Below are 26,541 nucleotides of genomic sequence, written 5' to 3'. Positions count from 1 at the left end.
TGTAGGTTGTGCAAAATGGGTGACAAAATGGCTTGGGAAATAGCCTAGTTTGTCCACACGGTAAGACACACGGGCATGTGTCTAGGCCGTGTGTGACACACGGCTCACGCCCATAGGTGTGTGTTATGGTCGTGCGTCCCCTGCACTTAAAGCTTTAAAGTCATTTTAGTACACGGGTAGGCTACACGGGCGTGTGCCCATGTCGTGTCATAAAGTCAGTATGCATGCTAATGGTACACGGGCATTAGACACGGCCGTGTATCTCGGCCGTATGAAGGACATGGTTATAAGGAACGGTTGTGTGCTTGGGTCGTGTAGTTTTGGTAGAATGTTCAGGTTTTCAGACACGGGTTTGGGACATGGGCGTGTCCCTAGCACAAGGTAGTGTGTTCTATACCTACACAGGCGTGTAGAGATTTAATGCGTGAAATTTTCTAAGTTTTTCATGAGTTCTCAGTCGGGTTTTGAACCACCCTGGATGTATGTTTTGGGCCTCGTAAGCCCGTATATGAGACAGACCGCTCGTGAAAAGAGAAGTTTTTAAATTGTTTGAGATTTCGCGGCCCAGTTTTATACAGTCGGTTAAGTTTAAGTCAGGTAGCACCACGAACCCTATCCTAGCATCGAATATGGGCGAGGGGTGTTACACCGTGTCCTCACTCGTGTAACTCTCTGACTTGTGCCACACGGCCTGCCACATGCCCATGTGCTAGGCTTTGTGGTCAATTTAATTTTCACAAATTAGGTACAGGTTTCACACGGCCAAGACACATACATATGTTCTAGGTTGTGTATCAGAAACGACTGAGACACACTCTCGTGTCTCTACCCATTGGCCCAATTCTGAGCATTCTGTTTCTCAATTTTAAGATGTAGGGGACACATGACCAAACTACATGCCTATGTGCCTGGCCGTATGTCACACATGGTCAAGACACAGGCCTGTGTGTCTACCCGTATGGACAAAATAAGGCCATTTCCTAGCCTTATTTCTCACCCAAATTTAACCTTCAACCTACAAAAACATTTGCATAAATTTTCCAACCAATTCAAGTCATATAAATCAAGCAAACATCAATAAATCAAGCAAACATCAATAACATGTATAAAATAACATCATTTACATTCATATGATCAAACTTACCTTTTAGCAAGGCCTTATATCTTATCCTAATTCAATCTAACCAACAACATACATATATTTTAATCATTATATATATATATAACCTCATAATAATATACCAAAACAAACCATTATTAGCCATTCCAATGGCTAAATTACAAACAACCATGTACTTGCCAATATTGGCCAAGTTAACCTATACATGCAATTATACCAAAATAAGATTGTTTTTTATATGAAAACAGACTGGTGGATAGTGTGATGATACTCTGACTGATCTCTAACCTTTTTGAGCTTCCCGAGCACTATAAAACATAGAAAATAAAACCTAGTAAGTAATTAATGCTTAGTAAGTTCGTATAATAGGAATTAAACTTACCAATCACATTCATTACAATAAGTATACAATACCATGCTTTCTAATAAATTGACAATTTGCCTAAGGACATACATTCAAATAAGCAAGTTAGTCACATAATTTACATGCACATCAAGTAAGCATGGATGAGCTCATCATACTACACTCTTTTAGGTATTTCAGAAGTATTCTGGACATAGCTCTTTTAATCTCATAATTTCTCATGTTAGAAGTTTTATCCATTGAATTATTGAAATATCGATGGATACTTATGTAATACACACAAGATGTACAAAACTGTAAACCATCAACTCATAATCAGGGGTACCCATTAGGGTACATAATCAGGGAGCACACTCTAAAACCATATATCAGGATGCTCAGATGAGCCATGTAATAGGACACTTATTCGGGCTAAACAGGAAACTCATAAGAGTTTAAATCAGAGAGCTCATGGAGCTTAATAGGTAACTTCAAAGAGTTATTATCAAGGAGTACATGATAAGGTAACAGGGAGTTCAAACGAGCTATGTCAATAAGCTCATAAGAGCCTATATCAGGACGCTCACATGGAGCTGCGTTTGTGTCCGGATAATGTGTTGGATCACAACCGATCAAATCATGAAACAGGATGCTTACACAGATCTGCGGTAGTGCGCAACACATGCAGAATCACTACTGATTAGGATGCTTGCAAGAACTATTTAACAAGATGCCCGAGAGGGCTATAACAGAATTGCTCGTCCGAGCTATATTCTGGCTGCAACATATGCAGTACCATATTCAATATGGGAAATCACATATATCCATCGAATTTCATCATTCAAACGGAACTTAACATTTTCCAAACTTGATTGAATATGTGATTATTTCATTTATTTATAACATTTATATAATTCACACAATCACATACCACATTCAATTCAAGCATGGAAATAAACAAAATTTAGTTACACGAACTTACCTCAATACTTGTTCATATTTAAAAGTCTTCTAATCCGGCACTTTTTCTTTTGCTCAATCTAGGTTCGAATTTAAGTTATCCGGATCTATATAAATTAATTTAATCATCAATTGAATCCATTTCATAGTCAATTGGATTCAATTTACACCCTAGGCAAAATTACCATTTTTCGCCTAAACTTTTCATAAATTCCAATTTCGTCTCTAGGCTTGAAAAATGAAATTCATGCAATTTAATCCTTATTACAAGCCTAACTGAAACTTTCATATAACATTTACAACACTTGTATTACACAAAATTTAGAATTTTTCCATGGGTTTTACACTTTTCAATTTAGTCCTTAAATCATGATTTCATCAAATTTCTCTTTGTAAAAGTTGTTTATCTATCAAAAACCTTTCATTTTCTACCATAAATTTCAATTTTTTAGCTTATTCATCCCTGGAAAAATTTTATACTTTGATATCTTTTCAAATTAATCCCCAAAGTAGATAGATTAAACTATCTCGATCTCAAAAATATAAAAATTACTAAAAATGGGACAAGAAAACATACCTAATTAAGATTGATTAGTTTATTTTCTCTCTCCTAGGGTTTCCATGTAAATTTTGGGGAAGATGATGAAAAATAAGATGATATTTTCTATTATCATCTTTTAATTATTTTGATTTCCAATTTAGTCCGTAGCCTTTTCTAATTTTTCCATGGATGAATCACCAAAAATATCTACTAAATTTTCTTTAATGGTCTAATCACCATATAAGGACCTTTTATTTTGAATTCTATAGCTATTTGATCCTTCTATCTATTAGAATTCAACTTTTGCATTTTATGCAATTTGGTCCTTTCCATAATTAAGCACATAATCAAAAAAATTTTCTTATCAGAATTTTCATATAACATTTCTATCATAATACGGACCATGCAATATTATTAAAATAAATTTTCTTTTTGGCTCAGATTTGTGGTCCCGAAACCATTATTCTAATTTCATTAAAATTGGCTTGTTACAGTAGGCCTTTTTCACAGCTTGTGTGAGCATTATTGAAAAGAAAATCTTACGGTTATATGGAAAGGCACACTATGTGTGTGAGTATTCTCAAGTATCTAATGCAATTCTAGATGGTTCAATAGGTGAGAAAAGGAAATGAAATGGTAAGTATAAAAATGAAATGGTTCATGATCATATGAAAAAGTTGATGAATTAAATGATGTATATGTGAACTTACTTACTGTATGATTGAGTACATTTGCATCATGGATAAGCACACTAACTTGTGAGTTTGCTGGTGCTTGTATAGGCTTATACTAAGCTTATGGTCTTGGTAATGACATTATGCATATTTTATAGTTTGTGCTAAAGAAATGGTAAGTTATGTTTCAATTTATACGAGCTTACTAAACACTCATTGCTTACATAGCTACTTTGTTTTATAGTTAAAGGGAGCTTGATCGGTTGGAAGCTTGTCGGAGACCTATCACACTATCCAACAACTATTTCAGTAGTTTTTTTTGTATTTTTCTAAGGTTATAAATGGCATGTAGAAGATCTTTTATAATGGTAGTTTATGAAAGTGTTAATGGTTGATTTGGTATGTATATACTTATGAAGTTTATGTTTAGTTTGATGGATTTGTAATACCTCGTTAAGTTAGGTCATTTTGGCAACTTTTAGGTAATTGAAATGCAAAGTCTTTTGGTATGTTGTGATGACTTGGAAATGGAAATTTGTGATTTGATTTGGTAGGTAATTGAACTAGGTTATATGCTTGAAAAGTAGCTATGTTGCTTTGATTTGATCCATGATGTTTTGACACAATTCACAACCATTGCCACACTTGGTTAAATTGAGTTGTAATTTATTTAAGTTGAAATCTTTGATAAATCGGATAATCGTGGCGTGGTGTTATTTTGAAAACAATTATCATTTTGAAAACACGTCCTAAGTCTAGCCCATTTATTAACAAACAGATTAAAGTTATTAAAAATAAAATAATCCCAGAAAAATAATTAAAATGGCCTTATTACAACCGAAAACCAAACAATAATATTAATAAGATAAAACTTATAAAGAAATAAATTGGCTACTTATTGAATTAAAAGAAACAGAAATAGTAGTGTAGCCATCTCCGAGTCCCTCGCAGCTCCAAACCATCTAAGCTTAGGGATTACCTGCACAGTTAGAAACGGGGTGAGTTTATGAAAACTCAGTGTGTAATCCCAATAACAAACAAACTGTGAAAACACAGTATCAGTACAATCTGGGCCAAAGGCCTATTTAGTCTTGACATAAACTGGGTCGAAGCCTTTCGTTTAACAGTTACTGGACCGAAGCCTTTTCATAAATTATATCATCGGGTCAAGCCTTTTCATAAATCATTTCACTGGGTCAAGCCTTTATCAGAAATAAGATGGCCCATAGGCCCATTTCAATATCACATGTAATGTCAATGGATGTATGCAAGCCCATTTCAATATCATATGAAATACCAATGAATGTATGCAAGCCCATTTGGGGAGACTACTCGACCCACCATCTGCTACTCTCCACCCGTACCAACCAACACACCATGTGGGGAATAACTCAACCCACCCAACCAACACACCACCGGCAAGATAGTCGCTTTATCATATATCCGAGCCCTAGCCTCTTTAATAACTAGGGCAAAGCCCTTTTCGAAACCGAGGCAAAGCCCTTTTCAATAAATCGGGGCATAAGCCCTTTTGTGGCCGGGCATAAGCCCTTTTCAATAAATCGGGGCATAAGCCCTTTTAAACCGGGCATAAGCCCTTTTGCACTTCCTCCATCGATATAAAACCCAACCCAATGCAACATGTCATGTTTGCGTAATGTCATGCCCATATTTGAATTAAACAATCACAGTCAAGTCATTCATATCACCAACATATATTCACAATCAAATTCACAACCACACAAATTAAGTCACCACTTGCCCACAAGGGCAAAATAGTCATTTTTCACATTATAAGGGTATTTTCTTAATTTTACCAAATATCAGGGTTTTCCATGTTCATTACAATTATCAATATTTCCGAGTGTTTAAACAATAATCTTTAACCCACTTTATCAAATTCGGGCTTTTGGGCCCAAAACCCCTAATGGGCCCTACGAATGCTAATTTAGCCTACTTAACCCAAATTTTACAACAATACTAACCGTGTTAACGTGCAACTTTTCCAAATTCCATTTTCTATCAATTCTACCTAAATGGGTCCGAAAGTCCATTGGGCCCAATTTCAGCCCATTGAGGCCCAACTTACCATCGTGTACAAAATTGAGTTCTTACCTGTTCCATCGATCCAAACACCGATCTTATCGTATTTATCGCATCTATACCCAAACGCAACATTGCAAGTTCCTAAAATACCAGTATTTTAGCATTTTGACTTCTCAGCAAATATTAATCAAAGCTATTACGAGGGTTAGTACACACCTGTTATGGGTTGAAGTTGAAACGTTTCCATAATCAATCACCTACGATAACCACCACCTGTTACTCAAACTTAACTAATCCAATATCAATATATGTAAATCCTAAGCCCATCAGTCATACAGAACATAAGGGCATATTCGTCATTTTACCATACAGGGGTATTACTGTCACTTTACCCTATAGGGGCTTTACGATCACTTTACCCTACAAGGGCTTTACGGTCTTTTTAACTAATAGGGGTATTTTAGTCATTTCATCCTACAAGGGTGTTACGGTAAATCTACAAGCCAAGGGTATTTCAGTAATTTTGTAAACCAATGATATTTCTATAATTTTTAGAAAGTCAAGGGTATTTTTGTAATTTTGTAAATTAGGGGTATTTTGGTAATTTTACAAATTCAGGGTATTTTGGTAATTTCACAAACCAGTGGTATTTTGGTAATTTTATAAACTAGTGGTATTTTGGTGATTCTACCCTATAGGGGTATTTCAGTAATTTCACAATCGAGGGTAAAACGGTAATTTCACAATCGAGGGTAAAACAATAATTTTGTAAATCAAGGGTAAAACAATAATTCTATAAATCGAGGGTACTTTGGTAATTTTACAAGTCGAGGGCATTTCTGTAATTTGGTAAACTAAAGTATTCTAAACAGGGATAACAATACGAATGGCCCTAAAGCCCATTCTCGGCCCAAATGGGCCCACACGCTCTGTGGCCCTTTTAGCCCAAATCTAGCCACAAATATGAGATTCACCTAGCCTAGTCCAATATTTACTACACAATCAAACAACTTATCCAATTGGGCCCGTAGGCCCATTAGGCCCACATAGCCCCTTTCGGCCCATCGCGGCCCGAAGTAGCCATCCTACAGCTAGAGTAGTGAGAAATACACACCTGATAGGAGACTGGAGTTAATCCACGCTCCGAACACTCTTAGCCGATGCCCAACCCAAACGAGCACACCATACAACGAAAGGGATCAGCCAAGAAAGGTATCTTTACTCTCCTCATGGTTCCCTCTATTTAAAGCCGACCAGATCCACTCTTATGTTAGCTTCCGATGTGGGATCCTCGAACATCGAGTTTAAATTCAACACCAACTCTTGCCACCCCCTGTTAGCAAAATAAATGTTCCTTGCTTGCCATGGGATTCGAACCCATGCCTCCCCTCAGATGCTCCACACGTTACTTGCCACTAAGCCACAAGGCTTTTTGTGTCATATTTTATCCCCAGTTAATTATAAGGTCTAAAGGCCAAAGTTCAGGTGCCCTTAAAAAAACCAAAATAAATTGCAAGAGCCAAGGCTTGAACCCAGGCTCCCATACAACCTTAATGACGCCACAACCACTAGACTACAAGCTTCCTTGTGTCATTTATTTAACACAATAATTTAAAAGCCCTCATCCAAGCATCCAGGTTTTTTTCTCTTAACACCAAAATTTTTGCTAAAGCCCAAGTTTGAACCCAAGATTTCTCCAACACTTCTCAAAGCCATTAACCACTAAAGCAAACATTTAATTGTGTTATTTCATAGCACAATTAAATACCTATATACAACCTCCTTACGGACCCCCACTCAAGGCCCAATACTTCTAGGCCCAAATTCGAGGTGTTACAACACAAATATTGAAGAAGATGAATGCTATTTGTTCTTTTTAATTTAACCTTTAATTACACATTTACCATTTTGTCCTTTAAAAACATTCAAAATTTCAATAATACCTTGCCATGAATATCCACTAACCATAGAAATTGTCTAATTACCATCTAAGTCCATCATCTTAATGTTCTATAGCCATTTGACCCTTTTAACTAATGGAACTCTACTTTTACACTTTTTACGATTTAGCCCTTTCGCTTAATTAATCATGTAAAACACCAAAATTTCTTAATATATGACCTTACTAACATCCCACACATATTAAAATAATAATAAAATAAAATTTTACTCGTCATATTTGTGGTCCCGAAACCTCTATTTTGATTTAACTAAAAATGGGCTATTACATATTGCTAAACTATCTGAAGTATATTTTATACCTCCATTCCTAGTAGTCTTCTATCTCAGAAAATTGGTTCAAAGTTTATAGGTTTGTTTAACATACGAAGTCTAACAGCCTGATTTTGGGTCTAGTTAGAATAGTGATTTTGGAACCACTAAACCGAGGTCAGAGAAATTATTTATATACATATATATTATTTTATGTGTTATAGAATGATTATATGAGTGCATGAAAATTTTGGTGAAATAATTTGAGCAATTGCATGCCTAATTGTGAAAAAGGACTAAATCGCAATAAGTTTGAAAGTTTTGTTCTACTAACTAAAGGTGTCAAATAGCTATGGAGCATTAAAGTAGAGGTCCTTATTGAGTAAATAGACCAATAAAATGTTAGTGGCTGGACATGGAGCCTTAATTCATGGGATGGTCAAAGGGTAGGTGACTTAATTGATAAATAAATAATAACCTAAAGGCTAGCTATATTCTTTTTTCTCTTCTTCTCTTCTCCATCGAAAATTTCAGCAAGAAAGGGGTTTTTGAAGACTGAAATTTTCAGCCGTTAAGTTCTCTCATTAGTAAGTGATTTTGATGGCTTTTCTTGATTTTTTTGTACTTTTAGGACCATTGTAGCATAATCTAGCTAATGATGCCATTTTGCAAAATGGTTGAAAGTCTAGGGTTTTTCCATGATAGCAATCATGTTGATTTCTGAAATTTTATGAAAGAAAATGAATCATGGTTGTCAAACAAACAACTTTTGTGAAGTAGCTTTCATGAAAACCCTAAGTAAGGACCATTTTACATAAGTTATAAATTATGTGATAAATCTGTGAAATAATGGGAATTGTGGGTTGCTTCTAGTATAAAAAGAATTTGGCTAGGCTTGGTTAGTGAGAAAATTTGATAAAAATCGATTTACGAGCCTAAGGGTAAAATAGTAGTTTTGTGAAAGCTTAGAGGCAAAATGGTCATTTTTCCAAAATATGAATTATGAAATGTATTGATTAATATGATAATTAAATCAGTGAATTTTTTTTATTTTAGATCAAGAAATACAAAATCCGGGCCTAGACCAGGGGAAGGCCAAGCTAGTAGACTAAAGCTAATTAGTTGTCAACTTTTTGTATACGGGGTAATTTGTACGTAAGTAAGGCAACACTATCGTTATTATGTGTTGAATGATTAATTTTGTGTAATATGTTTGAAATTGCTTATGAATAATGCATGAAGAAATTTAATGTAGTACAGTCACGATTGAACCTAGGAATAGATTGAATATCCATGCCATGACATTTGGGTGACACGTGTGCCAGTGTAAGACCATGTCTGGGACATGGCATCGGCATTGATATGTATGCCAGTGTAAGACCATGTTTGGGACATGGCATCAGTATTGATATGTGTGCTAATGTAAGATCATGTCTGGGACATGGCATTAGCCACATCATGAGAGCCAGTGTAAGACCATGTTTGGAATATGGCATCGACGATGTTATGAGAGCCAGTGTAAGACCATGTTTAGGACATGGCATCGGCATTGAGATGAGAGCTAGAGTAAGACCATGTCTGGGACATGGCATCGACCTCGACATGTGAGCCAATGTAAGACCATGTTTGGAACATGGCATCGACAATTCACTCTTTTGTGTAAAGCTTGTCAGATATCCTTTTGTATTCCAAATGGTTTCACAGGTTATTTTAAAGCTTATGATAATGGTATGGAACTATATAATCATGTCTTGAGTGGTATAGGTTCTTATTCAAAATTCATGAGATATGAATCTAATTATGTTGCAATGATGGTAAGAATGACATGAGTAAGTACTAGCTATGAAATGATTTTGGGACGATATTGAAATCTTTGGGTTATACTTGTGATATATAAGCATGTAGTGATATTTAACCATGTTCACCAGAGAATGTTGTGTTGATCTATAATATGCATGATTGATGTTGTTACTTATTTATATGAAAGTTACTAAGCTTTATGCTTACTCCCTCTCCTTTCCATTTTCTTTTAGTGTCGCCAAGCTAGCATCAGGGATCAAGGGAAGTCAGAGGCATCGATCACACTATCACCTGAAGCTTTTTGTATAACTAGTTTAAATGTTTTGATTGTGGCATGTGTAGAGACTTGAATGTTTTATCTAGTGTCTTGTTAATTTAGCCACAAGTGTTGGCTCATATGGTAAAGGTGATAGTTATTTTGTATAGGCAATTAATGTTGGCTAATATTGATTATTATTAAATAAATTCGGTGTAAATTTCTCTTGGTTGTTGATAAACCGTAATTTATACAAATTTTTACCCCATGCTTAACGCATTTTATGGATGATTTTTCCTTAGAATTGGTGAATTCAATGCTCCTAATGCCTTAATTTCATGTTTTATACTTAGGTAAGCATAGGAGAGCGAAAAGAACGAGAAACAAGCCAAAAACTGAGAAAATGGGCCAAAGTACGAAATCAACACGACCTGGACTTCCTCACATGGACAGACCACATGGCCGTGTCAATTTGGCAGAATCGAAGCACGACTCACACGGGTAGACCACAAGTCCATGCCTATTTAACAGGCTTGACCACGGCCTGAAGTAATCGCAAACGGGCATGTCACTGCCGAGCCCAAGTTGAGTCCAATTTGGAAAAGGCTAATTTTAAGGACTTTTAGGCATTCTAAAGCCTGTAAATACGCCCTAAAGAAAGAGGAAAAGGGGCACAAAGAGAAAGAGGCAGGGAACTGCTCAAGGGAAGCTGATTGATCCATCTCAGAAGCCGGAGTCACCATCAAGACTGAATATCTCCCCTCAATTTCCCTTCAGGAGTTTTGGGTTTTCTTTATGTTTTTTATTTATTATTCTTCTGAGATGTTTTCCTTTTTAGATATGAACTAAATCCCCTAAATACCTAAGGGGAATGAAACCTAAGACAAATCTTGTTATTATTTTATGAATTGTATGATAAATATTTAACTTGTTCTTAATTATGTGTTCTTAATTCTTGTTTTGATATCCTAAGATACTACTTCAAGATAAGCTCTTATACAGAGGAGAAATAAAAGCTCTTGTACAGAGGAGGAATAGACCCTTTTTAAGAGTACATTTGTCATAATTAAGTGGAGTTGATTGCGCGCCTAGACATAGGGTGACAAGATTTTGCCGGATTAGGGTGAAACCTAATAAGGGGATCCATGGATCGAGTTAATGCAACCTTAGGGTGTTAATGAAAGAAAATTCTTAATTATTGAATTTAGGGATTAGACGTTATTAGTCCTGAATAGGGATAATAACATAACTTAGGGATCTCTACAGGACAAGTTAAATGAATAAATCGTCTGATTCGGAGCCAGAATAACAAGTAAAGTCTAGGTGGATTTTTCCTTAGGTATTGTCTTAATTCAATCGTTTTCCAAAAGTAATCTCCCAATTCTAGTTTCTGCGAATTCTTAGTTTAGATAATTAGTTAGTTAAAACAAAACCCCTTATTCTTAAGCTAGATAATAAAAAGACAGTCACTACTAGTACTTTTAGTTCATTTGGGTTCGACAATCCGGTCTTGCTAAAACTGTGCTACTGTTCGATAGGTACACTTGCCTACATCGTGATAATAGTTAGTTTCAAGAACGATTCTTTATAAATATTTAAAACCTATCACATGAAAATTGCGATCAAGTTTTTGGCGCCGTTGGCCTGGAACATAGATATTAGGAATGCTCAATTTTTATTACTTTAGCCATTTATTTTTCTTGCAATTTAATTTTAATTTTTTTATTATTATTATTTATTAATTTACTTTTTCTTTCTCTTGGTAGGTTTTTATAGTTTATGACTAGAAGAAACCTATCAGGACCACTACTTTTTGACAAAGAAATCGATCGCACAGTTCACAAAAACCAAAGAGAAATAAGGCGAAGCTTAAGATACACAGAGAACGAGCAAGAGCACAATACTCAAACCCCAACCGAAGAGATGGCTGAAAACCAAGACAATCAGCTAGCTCCTGCGATACACGTTGAACTAGCAAATCAAAATCCTGCTCCTCGTACTATGTATGATTATGCTAAACCTACTTTAACATGAACTAAGTCAAGTATAGTTAGGCCTGCTATTGCTGCAAATAATTTTGAACTAAAACCTAACACAATTCAAATGATACAACAATTTGTTTAGTTTGATGGTTTGCAGAATGAGGATCCGAACACTCACTTAGCAAATTTCCTGGAATTCTACGATACATTTAAAATTAATGGAATTTTTTACGATGCCATTCGTCTTCGATTATTCCCTTTTTCATTGAGAAACAAAGCTAAATAATGGTTAAACTCATTACCACGAGGGTCAATCACTATTTGGGAACAAATTATCGAAAAATTTCTATTAAAATATTTTTTGCAGGCTAAAACGGCCAAATTACGTAATGATATCTCTTTGTTTGTGTAGATGGACTTAGAAACTCTTTACGATGCATGGGAGAGATACAAGGACTTACTGAGAAGGTGCCCTCATCATGGGTTACCGCTTTGGCTACAGGTTCAAACATTCCATAATGGTTTGAATCCTTCAACTCGACAAATGGTTGACGTAGCTGCTGGTGGAACCATAAATAATAAAACACCTAAAAATGCTTATGAGTTTATTGAAGAGATGTCACTGAATAACTATCAGTGGCAAGTCATGAGGACTAAGCTAACTTAAATAGTAGGCATTTATAACGTCAATTCGGTCACTATGCTGTCAAACCAGGTAGAACTTCTAAATAAAAAGATTGATGGTTTACTTGGTTCTACTCAGGTACATCTAGTAATGAGGTGCGAGACGAATGGAGGAGGAGCATGCACAGAGTATCAATCCTTCAACCCTAGCATCAAGGAGGAACAAGTCCAATATATGGGTAACAATAACAATAGATCCCAAAATAACCCATATAGTAACACTTATAATGCAAGCTGGAGGAACCATCCCAATTTCTCGTGGGGTGGTCAAGGAAATCAAAGACCACAACTGTAACACCCCTTACCCGTGTTCGACGCCGGAACAGGGTACGAGGCATTATCGGACTTAATCACTAATCATTGTATAAAAACTATTCATAATTTCACTCTAATTTAAAACTTTTTCAAACACATTCAAGCTGTCCCTTAAAAAGGGCTTACAAGGCCTATATCATGCTTTAATTCAACCACACACATAGGCAAGCATGCACATTCATAAATTGCATCATTTAATTAATAACATAATCAAGAATATCTACCTTAAATGACTTTATACAATAGAGACCTTCAATTAACATAGGTCAGTATTTTAGGCCAATTTCTAGCAACTTAATAACAATTAAACAAGTCTCCATACATGCCAAAGACTTAAAAATACTTTAAAACCTTTATATATCGATCAATAGTTTGATAGTGTGATTTAACCTCCGGTGACCTCCAACTCGAGCTAACATCTGCGACACTATAGGAAAAAGGAACGGAAGAGAATAAGCATTATAGCTTAGTAAGTAAGTATGTAAATATTAATAAACAATACATTATCATACTTTAAACAAAGTCACAATATGTTCCCGGAATATTACCATCACAAACACACATACTTTCACTATTACAATTATAATCAGGTTCAAAATAAACTATCTAGCAGAGTACCAGCAGTTATATTATTTATTTCTGAAGCTACAAAACTCCAAGTTACAAAACGTTAATTTTCCTTGAAACTAGATTTAATTATATTCTTACCATAAAATTTCCAGAATTTTTGGTCTAGCCAATTAGTACAGTTTATTCATTGAAGTTACCCCTGTTTCACTGCTCAACTATTCTGACCACTCTTCACTGCGAATCAATTTTATCCTCGTACAGAATTCAAAGGATGTTCTCATTTATTTCATTTGAAACTATACTCATTAATGATTTCAATCATATAAATTATATCCCTTAATTATTTTTGTAAAATGTTTAATGATTTTTCCAAGTCAGAATAGGGGATCACGTAGTCATTCTGAACCAGTCTCTCAAAAACTTAAATATCTCATAGTATAGAATTCCTTTGCTTGCTTTGTTTCTATTGTATGAAAATAGACTCATTAAGCTCTAATTTGATATCTCATTCAGTCTCTGATTCAATTTCTACTATTTTTGGTAAATTTTTATATTCACCTTACTGTAACTATCCAGAACAATTTTATTGTCAATTTTGATCTTTCACACTTCAATTGTATTCATCACTTGCCCATAACAATATTTCTAAATTTCCAATCACATATCGAGCATATAGCTCATAAGGTACACACGTATATACTTACACTTATCATCACAAAGTCATACACAATTTCATTTAATCAATTTCCTAGTTGAACACTTTGGAATAATAACAGATACGCGATGGTATCGCACACAGCCCACCTTTAAAATCGAAGCTCTCTTGCACACACAGTGGCCTTCACTTAGCACCACTCATGTGACCTAGCTCGATTGTACACATAATTTTGGCTCTCTTGTACACATGGTGAACACTTAGTACCACTCATGTGACCTAGCCAGTTTATCTCGTAGCTCTCTTGTCTACATGGTGTCCTTCACCTGGAACCACGCATGCGACCTAGCTACATATATCCCGTAGCTCTCTTGTCTACATGGTGTACACATAGTATCATCCATGTGATCTAGCTACATCATAATGTCTCATAGCTCTCTTGTACACATGATGTGCACTCAGCACCATACATGTGACCTAGCTACATACCATCTCAGATCATCCAATCTTTCCAAGGTTCAACCGTATTTCTCTCTTTCTAATACTTGATTCCATACTTCCAATAGTCATTTATGACTCAAAAATCAGCTACAATACATAAAATATGCTGAAATATAAAAACATAATAAAAATAATGTATTATTTACATACAAACTTACATACTTTCTCATTTCCATGTCGAATTAATATTGAACATTTAAATCATCATAATTATACTTACTTTCAACACCTCGGTAATCATAGTAAATATATCAATTTTACATTGAAACATGCATAAATTAATGCTTATTATACATATGAACTTACCTCGATACTAAAACGGCCATTTTACCAACTTTCTTGATTTTCGATTTTTCTCCCATTTTAGGTTCAAATCTGGTTTTCTGGGATCTAAAACATCATATTTTACTTATTTAATTAATGTACTATTCAAAACAGTCCTTAACTCAAACTTTGGAAAAATTACAATTTTACCCCTAAACTTTTGCATATTTACACTTTTGTCCCTAGGCTCAGGAATTAAACTTCATCCCTTATTCTTATGTTTTATGACATGCTGATCATTTTTCTTTTCTATGGCAACATCAAATTCTCACTCTAACACATAGTTATGAACAATAACAACTTTTACCGATTAAGCCGTTTTACTCATTTTTGCTTAAAACCGCTTAGCAAAAGTTGTTTAACATAGTTTCAGCCTTCATATTCTACCATAAAACATCAAAATAAACACATTTCACCTATGGGTATTTTTCCAAATATGAACCCTAGCTTATATTATTGCTAGAATAAGCATAATTAAGTTACCGGGATTCCAAAAACGTAAAGAACTTGAAAAACGGGGCTAGAACGGACTTACTATTGAGATTGGAAAGCTTGAAAACCCTAGCCATGGCTTCCCCCATGCTAATTTCAGCCTCCATGGAAAAGATGAGTCAATTTTGGCTTTATTTTCCCTTTTTATTTCTTTTAATTACCAAATGACTAAAATGCCCTTAAGGCTTTTCTTTAAAATTTTGTCCTATTCATGCCCATTTTTGTCCAAACGAAATATAATGGTCTAATTACCATTTAAGGACCTCCTCTTTAAACTCCCTTTTCAATGAAGTACTTATGAATTAGAACACATATTTTGCAACTTTTGCAATTTAGTCCTAAAAGTCCAATTAAGCACTTTATCAGTAAAATTACTTAACGATATTTTTACACAATATTTTAATCAATAAATAAACCTTAAAACTTAATCGGAATAAATTTTTTGACTTCAAATTTGTTGTTCTAAAACCATTGTTCCGTTTCTTCAAATTTGTGGTTCTAAAACCATTGTTCCGTTTAGGCCCTAAATCGGGCTGTTACAGCAACTTCTGCAAATAAGCCCTAATAGGCAAATTAAACATGCAATCTATAAAATTTCTTATCAATACTCTAACACATGCATCTAGTCACTTGTTAAATCATAAAAATTAATCGAAATAAACTTTTCTATCTTAGATTTGTGGTTTGGCAACCACTATTCCATTTAGGCCCTATTTCGAGATGTTACAACAACATCCTCTGGGTTTTCAACAACCATCCTATCAACAGGAAAAGAAACCGAGCCTTGAAGAGATGCTGTCTAAATTTATCTCAATGTCAGAAACCTGTTTCCAGAACACCGAGACCGCACTTAGAAATTAACAAGCATTGATCTAAGGGCTCGAAACTCAGATCGGCGAACTTTCCAAACTAATCTCCGAATGACCACAAGGTAGCTTGCCAAGTAATACTGAACCCAACCCGAGGGAACAGCTCAACACGATTAATGTTCAATATGAAGAATGATTCGTTGAGCCTGAGCCAGAACCGAGGCAAGAAACTGTGGTAAGCAGAGGTTAAGGTGAGGTAGGTCATAATAAAAACAAATCAGTGAATGACGAATATAAACCTCGTGTGCCATACCCTAACGCGATAAGGAAAGATCGCTCAGATGAACAATTTGGTAAATTCCTTAGACTCTTAAAAAAAATTACATATTAACTTACCGTTTATTGAAGCTCTATCGCAAATGCCAAACGTAATGAAATTTTTAAAGGAGCTTTTAGCAAATAAACAGAAGTTGGACGAGGTGTCGCATGTGGAGCTAAACACAGTTTGCTCAGCTATTCTACAGAATAAACTACCCAACAAACTAAAAGATCCAGGGAGTTTTATGATTCCTTGCTTAATTGGGAGTTTAGATGTTAATAATGCATTAGCTGATTTAGGGGCTAGTATTAATGTCATGCCCTACAAAATGTTCAAACAATTAGGTCTTGGGAAACCCAAACAGACTAGGATGAGCATTCAATTAGCAGAATTCAATTAGCAGATAAAACTATAAGATTCCCTAGGGGTATTATTGAAGATGTGCTAGGTAAAGTCGATAAATTTATATTTCCCGTTGACTTCATTGTTCTAGACATAGAGGAGGATAGCAACACTCCTTTGATTTCGGGACGGCCCTTTTTACCAACTGCTAAAACGGTTATTGATGTTGGCACAGGTGAGCTCACACTCTGTGTGGGAGACAAAAAAATCACCCTTCAAGTTCACAATTTTGGCGCCACATCAGAAATTGAAGGTGACCGTCTAAACCATTCTACTAAAACTGATAATATGGTACAACCTATTTTGTAGGAAATGAGTCTGAAGGAAGCACATGAGTCATTCTCAAGCAGTAGCAGAGGACCTATTCATGAAGATCGAAGGCTACAAATTGAGGAGTTAGATGAATGGCAGACGCATTAACCGAGGACACATGATAAACCAAAACTATGCCAGAACGAGCTCAACACCTTCCCACGTCAATTTAAGGTTAGAGATAAAGTCTTATTAGATGCCGCAGATTCTCACATTGTCACTACCACACTGAACAAAGAAATCCCTCTTACAGTACTTAGCATTTTCCCATTTGGTACAGTCGAGGTAAGTTATCCCAAGTTCAGAACTTTTAAGGTAAACAACACCCATCTAAAACCTTATTTTGATGAGAATGATAGCAGGAATGAGGAGTATAAACTCCTCGAACCACCATGACCATTCAATGGAGAGGTAAGTCAAGCTTAGACTATAAATAAGCGCTTCTCGGGAGGCAACTTGAGCACTAATTGTATTAACTTCTTTAAATTTTAGTATTTACCACCTAACTTACTAACGGAGCTCTTGAACACAGGTTTTCCACACAGACACGGCCTAGCACACGGGCGTGCCTTAGGTAGTGTGGAAGCAGGGAAAAAAATTCCCAAAACACGGGATACGATAAATCGACACGGCTGTGCGACATGGCCGTGGGCGAACATGCCAAAATAGCACGGGCGTGCAACACGCTCGTGCCTTTAACCCATGGCCGAACCTATCAAATTAAAATGGGCGTGTGACACGCCCGTGCCAAGCAACCGTGGGCGAACCTATTAAATTAACACGGGTGTGGGCCTACATACACGGGCATGGGAGAAGCGAACGAAGCCAGGCACGGTCGTGTGAAACTGCCGTATGCACCCACACGCCCAAAGAACACGGGCATGGGGAAATTATCAGACGCGCCCAAATTCAAAATTCGCGAATCACACGGGTAAAAATTGGGGAACACGTGTGTTCCCTGGCCGTGTGCCCCAAAATCTATAAATAGGCTGCACTATTCATTATTTTCTTCACTCAAAAACCCTAACCCTAGCCGCTGCAAGTCCACACGCCCCCTACCACGCCCATGCGCTGCCTCCAACTCCATTTTTGATGCTCATTCTCCCCTTTCTAGCATTTGTTTACTCTTCCCCCTTTAATTGCACTCATTTTCCATGTTAAGTTATCATAGTACTATGCATTTTTTATGCTCTTTTCATCTCTGTATCACTCACATTTCATATCTAGAGTAGTTATTATCTTTTCATGTTGAAGTTCTTCCTCGTTGCATGATTTATCTGCTACATTTTATTAGTTTAAAGTGAAAATACTCATGAATTTTGGGTTGATATTCTCCATCAATAAAATGCACTAACATAGAATTATTTGCCATTTTTTTAGGAAACTCATACTATTGTCATGCTAATGATACACCATAAAATTATTTTTGATTAAGTTTTCTAGTAGTTGTGACTGAGATTATTTGTTCTAATTTATGGCTTCTACCTTTTTGGATTTTCTTTTGTATTACCTTGAACATTCCTCACGACGAAATAATGGTTTTGCTTGTAGGTATACAATGTCGTCTTCATGAGGAAAGAAAACCGCTGTCCCTGCTTCAAAGAAAAGGAAGGAAGCGTCATCTTCCTCGGGTCCCACTGCGGAAATTTGCCACCCTTTTCTACAATTCCCCATCAGGCCCCAAGAAGAACTTTTCCAAATACTCTGGGCCCGACCTTTAATTGTGGGCCGCTGCATCGACTGGGCTACAGTAGAACAAGTTCAGTTGGCTGATGCGATTCGGGCCCTCCTAACCACCGATCCTTGGGAGCTTTACTTTGGGATCATCGAGTCAACGTATCTTGAGCTCACGATGGAATTATGCTCCACATTTCATCTTTAGACCGTGATGACGAACTATGATGATCTCGGCACGGTGCAATTTCGCCTAGGCAGATTAGTCCGCCAACTCAGCGTCCCAGAATTCGGTACGACACTGGGCTTATATACGGAGGAATTCATGAAAGAGAATAACTTAGATACTCTCAACCGTTATATCCATCTTTCTCCTTCACGTTGTTGGGACGCACTAGTACCAGGTGCAGCCACCTATAATCCTAGCTGCTCCAAGGCATCAGCTCTCCCTCCATCTTTAAGGCAACTACACGCCATTTTGGCTCACATGATAACAGGAAGGTGAGAGAGCACTGGCATCGTCAATACTCACGACGCCTACTTTCTATGGTGTATGTCGCACGAGCACGTCATCGACCTTACCTATTTCATTGCCCTCCTCATTCAACACTAGACGGAGCGGCATAGGAAGGGGGTCATCTCCATTGGCCCCTATGTGACACGATTGGCTCAACACTTCGGGCTCCTCAGCACCGCGGCCCAAGAATCATCCTTGACCCTTATTGGCCAGATGTCTCCACAAGGCATCTCGAGCATGCTTAGCATGAGGATGATCAAAAAGCACCGAGGAACCTACCCTCCTCAGTATTGTCTTGCCCAATCTACAGAGGAGGAGGCCTCTGAGGACATTACTGATGATGTCCCCCCACAGCATGAGGACCCATCGTCTCAGCCACCACCACCCTCTCGTCCAGTTCATGCGGTGGCTTCATATGCTGACATCTCTGAGCGCCTCACTCAATTCGAGCAGCAGTGTTTTCAATGATTTGACAACATTGATGCTACTCTACACAGATTTGTCAGGACCTCCACATCTCTTCGACACCCCCACCTCGCGAACCATTTAGCAATGAAGATGTTTAAAAACATTTATTTATTATTTTATGTTTTTACTTTTATTTTATTTTAAGACTACTTTTTATTTTTCTTTCACCTTATTTTTATTAGGATTTAAAATTATTATTTTACAATTTTTAATTTTGGCTAATTCCTATTGAGTACTTACCCTTCGTTATATATTTTCTGAAAGAGTTCCTGATTCTATCACAGTTATAAAGAGCTCCACAGCTCACTATTACTCAGGAACTCAAAACTCCACTAGGAAAGGTTCTCCATGACTGCTATGTCCTGCTCGACCACGATCATAACCAACTTTAGATATAATATTCTTTTGGCGCAGGACTTATGGACTAATGAACCTCTACCACCGCCGGAGTATCCTCCTCCACCCTCACGCCGATAATTCTCCAAAACTCCAGTTCAAGAAAATTCACTCATCACTCAGGAAGTTTCACTCCTCTCCCTATCTTATTTCTATATTCTTATATCTATCTTTGTACATTGAGGACAATGTACATCTTAAGTGTTGGGGTATTCATTTCATTATCAGAAAAATCCCTGAATGACTGCCTTGTTCTCTTGAAAAGCTCTCATATCATATTTAGGATAAATTTGGATTGATTTATGATTTTTATTGATATATCTTGAATTAAAACATAGGCATTTATGCATTGATTGTTTAAACGTTAAGACATTAGAGAATCAAGAATGATAAGTTGATTTTTAAGAATTTAAAATTTTAAGTTATTTCCCCAAAGTTTAGGTATTACTTTGAGTTGGAATTCACAAGTTTTAAACATCAAAAAGCCATAATTTTTGTGAGATTTTTTAGCCTTTTGAGCATTTATTAATTCTTTAATGCTCACTTCTATTATTACTTTGAGTGCGTCAGTATTGAACTATTATTCTAGAACTTGCTTGATTATGCATGTCAAGACCACACCATTTGATTTGATATGTCAAAATGATTAAGGCACTTAGTATTAACCCACTCATGCCATGAAAAGCCTACCTCCAAAATTAACCTCTAGTGAACCCCTTTGAGCCTAACAACCCATTTTTTTTGTATTACCCATAATATTAATGTAACGCTCCCTTACCCGAAACCGTCACCGGAGTCGAGCATGAGACATTACTAAACTTATTTTAGCATTTAAACAAGTTCAAACAATTCTCGTACTAAACTGTCCATCTGCGTCACAGTCGCTAAAAAAATCATATCTCAAGTTACGAAACTCGAAATCAAATTCCATAAATTTTTCTAAAACTAGACTCATATATCTAGAATTTTTGGCAGGGCCAATTAGTACAGTTTATTAGTTAAAGCCTCCCCTGTTTCAGGGTTCAGCTACTCTGACCCCTGTGCACTACGAATCAAATTTCTTCTTGTACAGAGATCTAATGACCACGTCGTTTGTTTCTCTTAAAAATACACTCAATAAGGAATCCATACATATAAAGTGTGAGTCCTAATTATGTTTACACAATTTATGATGAATTTCTAAATTCAGAATAGGGAATCTAGAAATCACTTTGACCCTGTAACACCCCGAACTCATGGCTGTTACCGGAAATCGAACACGAGGTGTTACCGGCTTACTACATTTATTTCCCCCTATTTTTTTTTGTTCCAGGCAAGCTGGCTACTGTATCATGGTCGCTTTAAAAATCATATTTTGAGTTCTGAAACTCGAAATCCAATTCCGTAAATTTTCCCCGAAACTAGACTCATATATCTATATGGGGGAATTTTTGTAGAACTTTTTTATTGGGCCAATTAGTTCAGTTTATTTGTTAAAGTCTCCCCTGTTTCAAGGTTCGACTACACTGACCTCTGTACCTTACGATTTAAATATCTCCCTTTACAGGGCTTCAATGCCTATGCTGTTTGTCTCTAATGAAACTAGACTCGATAATGAATTTTTACATATAAGGAATGACCTCTAATTATCTCGATAAAATTTACGGTGAATTTTCTAAATCAAAACAGGGGATCCAGAAATTGCTCTGGCCCTGTTTCACAAGAATTTAATTAACTCCTAACATACAGCTCATATGGTCGTTTCGTTTCTTCCATATGAAAATAGACTCATCAAGATTCGATTTCATAATTTATTCATTATTTAATTCCATTTCTACTATTTTTAGTGATTTTTCAATCTCACATCACTGCTGCTGTCAGCATCTGTTACTAAAACAAACTATGCCTATTTCATGATTTTTCCTTGATCTAACTAATAATTCATCATACATGTCACAATTTATGACCATGACTAGCCATGCCAAAGGCTAATCATCACCGAGCATCTCCCCACTACACTATTACCAAATCATGAATTTAACACCGAAAATAATCAGCCATGACATATGGCATAATAATCGAGTAGGCCTCTACCAATACTCAACCAAAACCGAATTACCAAGACTTGTGTCCAAACATCATAGAACCAATTCCAACCGAACATTTATTCCATTTTCGCATGGCTAAAAGTTTACATACCAAATTTCAACAAAACATAATAGCCTATACATGCCGAAATGTTCTCCTAGACCAACTAAGAAGAAAATACCAAAAGTTGCTAGCCGGTGTGATGACTTCGATGACGGTCCCGAATACGCAAAAAGTCGAGTCCAAGAAGCCTAAAATAGGTGACAAGCAAACACCGAATGAGTATATAACTCAGTAAGTCATACGCATTACACTACCATCCATTAATAAAATTTTCACAAGAGGAAACAACGAAATGAGGCTAAGTACTCCATCCATACCGAACTATGCCATAGTTTCTTAGACCTTACGATTCAATCTCATTCCAAGTCCTACATTGACATTTCATACGCTATTCAATAGAATAATTGAGGCATTTCCATACATCATTTTATTTTCGTTACAATCATACAACTAAACGAACTTTCACCTATTCCACGATGAACCTTATGTACGTGACTTCAATTATAATCATCACATAGGTTCAAAACTTACCACACTCAACTCCAAATATAAACATAGCACCTATTAGCCATGAACTCAAGGTACTTACCCTTTCCGTTGTCCGAAATCGACTCGGTAAGGTTGCACCCTTAATATAAATAATTGATAGAAAATATATATACATATAGTGGGTTCGCACACATAGTGCTTAATAATCAACCACGCACACTTAGTGCCATGTACTTTAAACTCGCACACTTAGTGCCATGCATTTCAAGCCCGCACACTTTGTGCCAATCTCACAACCGTGAACACTTATTGCCCGCACACCTAGTGCCGAAAACCAGCCACTCTATACGCTTCACTTCCTTTTTACATTCGACAATTTCATCTCTACATACATATACATTTGTATACATTTCATCTCATTAAACACAATTGCATAGGTATTACGATCATTTAAATCAATACCAACTATATGCTTAATGACTTACCTTGTGTTGGGTAAAATAATTCAAAGTCGGCTACTCGATGACCTTCGATTTCCTCTTGTTGGACGCCTCTCCTTTAGGATCTTGAGCTTAAACAAATAAATTAACTCATTCAACCGCTTTGCTACATATATTGGTGTTCACATTTTAATGATTTTATGACATACGGAACGGCATGGTAAAATTTTTATCTTGCTACCTTATGTTCTTAGCTATTCAGCTAATAACCTTATGCAATTACCATGCTTTCAATAATCCAATCACACATGCATATGTATACTTGGACATTCGCAATCACCTTTGCTAGTTTTTCCCATTTTTTGTCGGTTATATATACATAGTCCTAAGGTAATATCACGAATGGGCTTACATATATATATGTATATATAGCCAATATGCAAAGCTTAAACTCAACATCATGTAAGCTCCTAAGTGATGGCGAATATGTATATCTATATATATATATATCAACTATACTATTACTTTTAATTCATCTAATCACAAAATTTCATCTCATGAACACTTGACCCATTTCTCACAAAATGAAACAACAACTAAAATGAACATCCCATTTTTACCCCATATGGCCGATTGCTTCATTTGTTACCCAACTAACAATTCAACAATTTCAACCTCATTACAACCTCTACCTATCCAATATAACATGAACACAATCCTCCACCCCTAAATTAGATTCGGCAATCACTTAACCCATTTTAACCTCAACTTTCAAGTTAAAAGCAATTAACCGCTCACCATATCCTACATTACTATCCATTTTAATGACATTAACACATCTACTAAGAGTTTCAAGCTTCTTGTCTAACACCCTGAACCCGAGACCATCGCCGGTATCGGACACGAGGGGTTAACAAGCCAAGATCACATGTTTTGCCCACCAATTTGACATTTCCAGTCAGGCTGGAAGACTGCGTCACCTTTGCCTTAAAAATCATATCTCGAGTTTCAAAACTCGGAAACTGGTTTCGTAAATTTTCCCTGAATTTAGACTCATATATCCATCCATGGATTTATTTCTAGAATTTTTGGTCGGGCCAATTGGTACAGTTTATTAGTTAAAGTCACCCATGTTACAGGGATCGACTGCTCTGACCTTCGCGCGGTATAAATTGAATATCTCTCTGTACAGGGATTTAATGCTGGTGCCGTTTGCTTCTAATGAAACTAGACTCAAAATGGAATCTGTACGTATAAGGTATGTCTCCTAATTCTTTCTGGATAATTTATAGTAAATTTTAAAAGTTGCGACAGGGGACCCAGAAACCGTTCTGGCCCTGTTTCACAATAGCTTCAATATCTCTTAACATGTAACTCCTATGACCATTTCGTTTCTTCCATATGAAAATAGACTCATCAAGGTTCATTTACATAGCTTATTCCCTATTTAATACCATTCCTACGAATTTTGGTGATTTTTCACATTCACGTCACTGCAGCTGGCAGCATCTGTTTTTAAGGTAGGTCTTACCTATTTGGTAGTCTCCATGAACCAACTAGTCTTTCATACATAGGTTCATATATGATCATTTTAACCATGCCAATGGCTGATCATGTGACCAACATTCCCATTTCCAATCCATAGCCACATCATGACACCAAATATATACATACAAACCACAAATAGTCTAAATTCATGCTTCCTTTTTACGAGCCATTTTCGCATGGCCGTATACATATACATCACCACATTTTTAAACTAACAGGGTAGTCCTATACATGCCATTTCAAAGTTCAAACAAAATTTATACCAAAATAGAGGCGTTGATAGTGTGGATGACTTGACTTTATTGATCCCGAATCCGATTGCTATCGAGCGAAATCTATAAAACAGAGAGCCAAAGTAACGGGTAAGCATTTTTATGCTTAGTAAGTCTCAAGGAATATAATCAACTCTAATTACAGCAATACATTCACATAGCCAAATGCATCATTTCATTAATACACATTCTTATTTCACACTTCATCATTATATACTTTCACAAAGTATCAATCAAGTCAATAACTGAAATTCATTAGTCGATTGAGCGAATGTTGCTCAAACGTGTCGACTTTCCAATGCACATATAAACGCATTCTTATTCTTTGGGCTTTTCGGTGTACTAATTGAATTTATTACAGCAACCAACACTCACCTCCAGCCCAAGATTCTTCGAATATAACCGGATATAACCATGTGCACAAATGCCTTCGGTCTTAGCCCGATAGAATGACTTCATACGAATGCCTTCGGTCTTAGCCCTGATATAGCCACTTGCACAATTGCCTTCGGTCTTAACCCGGATATAATTTCCAGCATAATTGTCTTCGGCTTAGCCCGGATATCATTCAATTTCTCATGTACACATACATCAATAATCATTGGACATACATATTTCATTTTCGTTACTAAGGCTCAAACGCAAATATAATTACAAGCATATTCGCCTTCGGGACTTAGCCCGGTAGAATTCAAATGCTCATACACACATAATCAATAATCAATACACATCCATACTTTATTTCACATAATTCAAGTAGGGTCACTTCTTGAGGACTTACCTCGGATGTTGTCGAACGGCTTTTTCGCTATTCGATCACTTTCTCCTTCCCTTGTCCAATTGTGGCCCTCTAAGCTCTTGAGCTAATTCAAACAAATTCAATTTATTAAAACCTCATTGTGCTAGCTTATGGCGAATATGACAAGGAGTTTAAATGGTCATATGGCCACCCTTTAGCTTGAATACACAATGGTCATGCACATTTTATACTACATCAAGCAATTCAATACAATTTATTCGAGCATCAAGGAAATGCTAAGGCCTTCAATAGGCTACCCAAGGCCAATATTCATGTACATGTTGAGGCCAATTATGCACTTAATACCTCACAAAAACAGCATGCATTTTACTAGTTAATGCTTTGCATATTGTGGCTCAAAACTTATAATATAGCATCAAGCACTTATATGTGTGCTAGGCCGAATTGTGCTTGCAATTTCACAATTATTCTTCAACATCTTCTTCTTTAAACAAACTTATTCATCACTTCCTTCATAACCAAAACATCATG

At 36.3% G+C, this 26,541-nt stretch overlaps 1 non-coding gene across 1 annotated transcript; it reads right to left on the bottom strand.

Moving 5' to 3' along the window:
• Window positions 1–12,312: 12,312 nt before the first annotated feature.
• On the bottom strand, window positions 12,313–12,419 carry LOC128294973 (small nucleolar RNA R71). The gene has a single exon (XR_008285280.1). It is a non-coding gene; the product is annotated as a small nucleolar RNA R71 (small nucleolar RNA).
• Window positions 12,420–26,541: the final 14,122 nt, after the last annotated feature.

The sequence above is a fragment of the Gossypium arboreum genome, chromosome 6 (genome assembly GCF_025698485.1).
Source record: "Gossypium arboreum isolate Shixiya-1 chromosome 6, ASM2569848v2, whole genome shotgun sequence".
Lineage (NCBI taxonomy): Eukaryota > Viridiplantae > Streptophyta > Magnoliopsida > Malvales > Malvaceae > Gossypium > Gossypium arboreum.
Note: the sequence above shows the minus strand (reverse complement) of the source record. Positions and strands in the feature narration are given on the sequence as shown.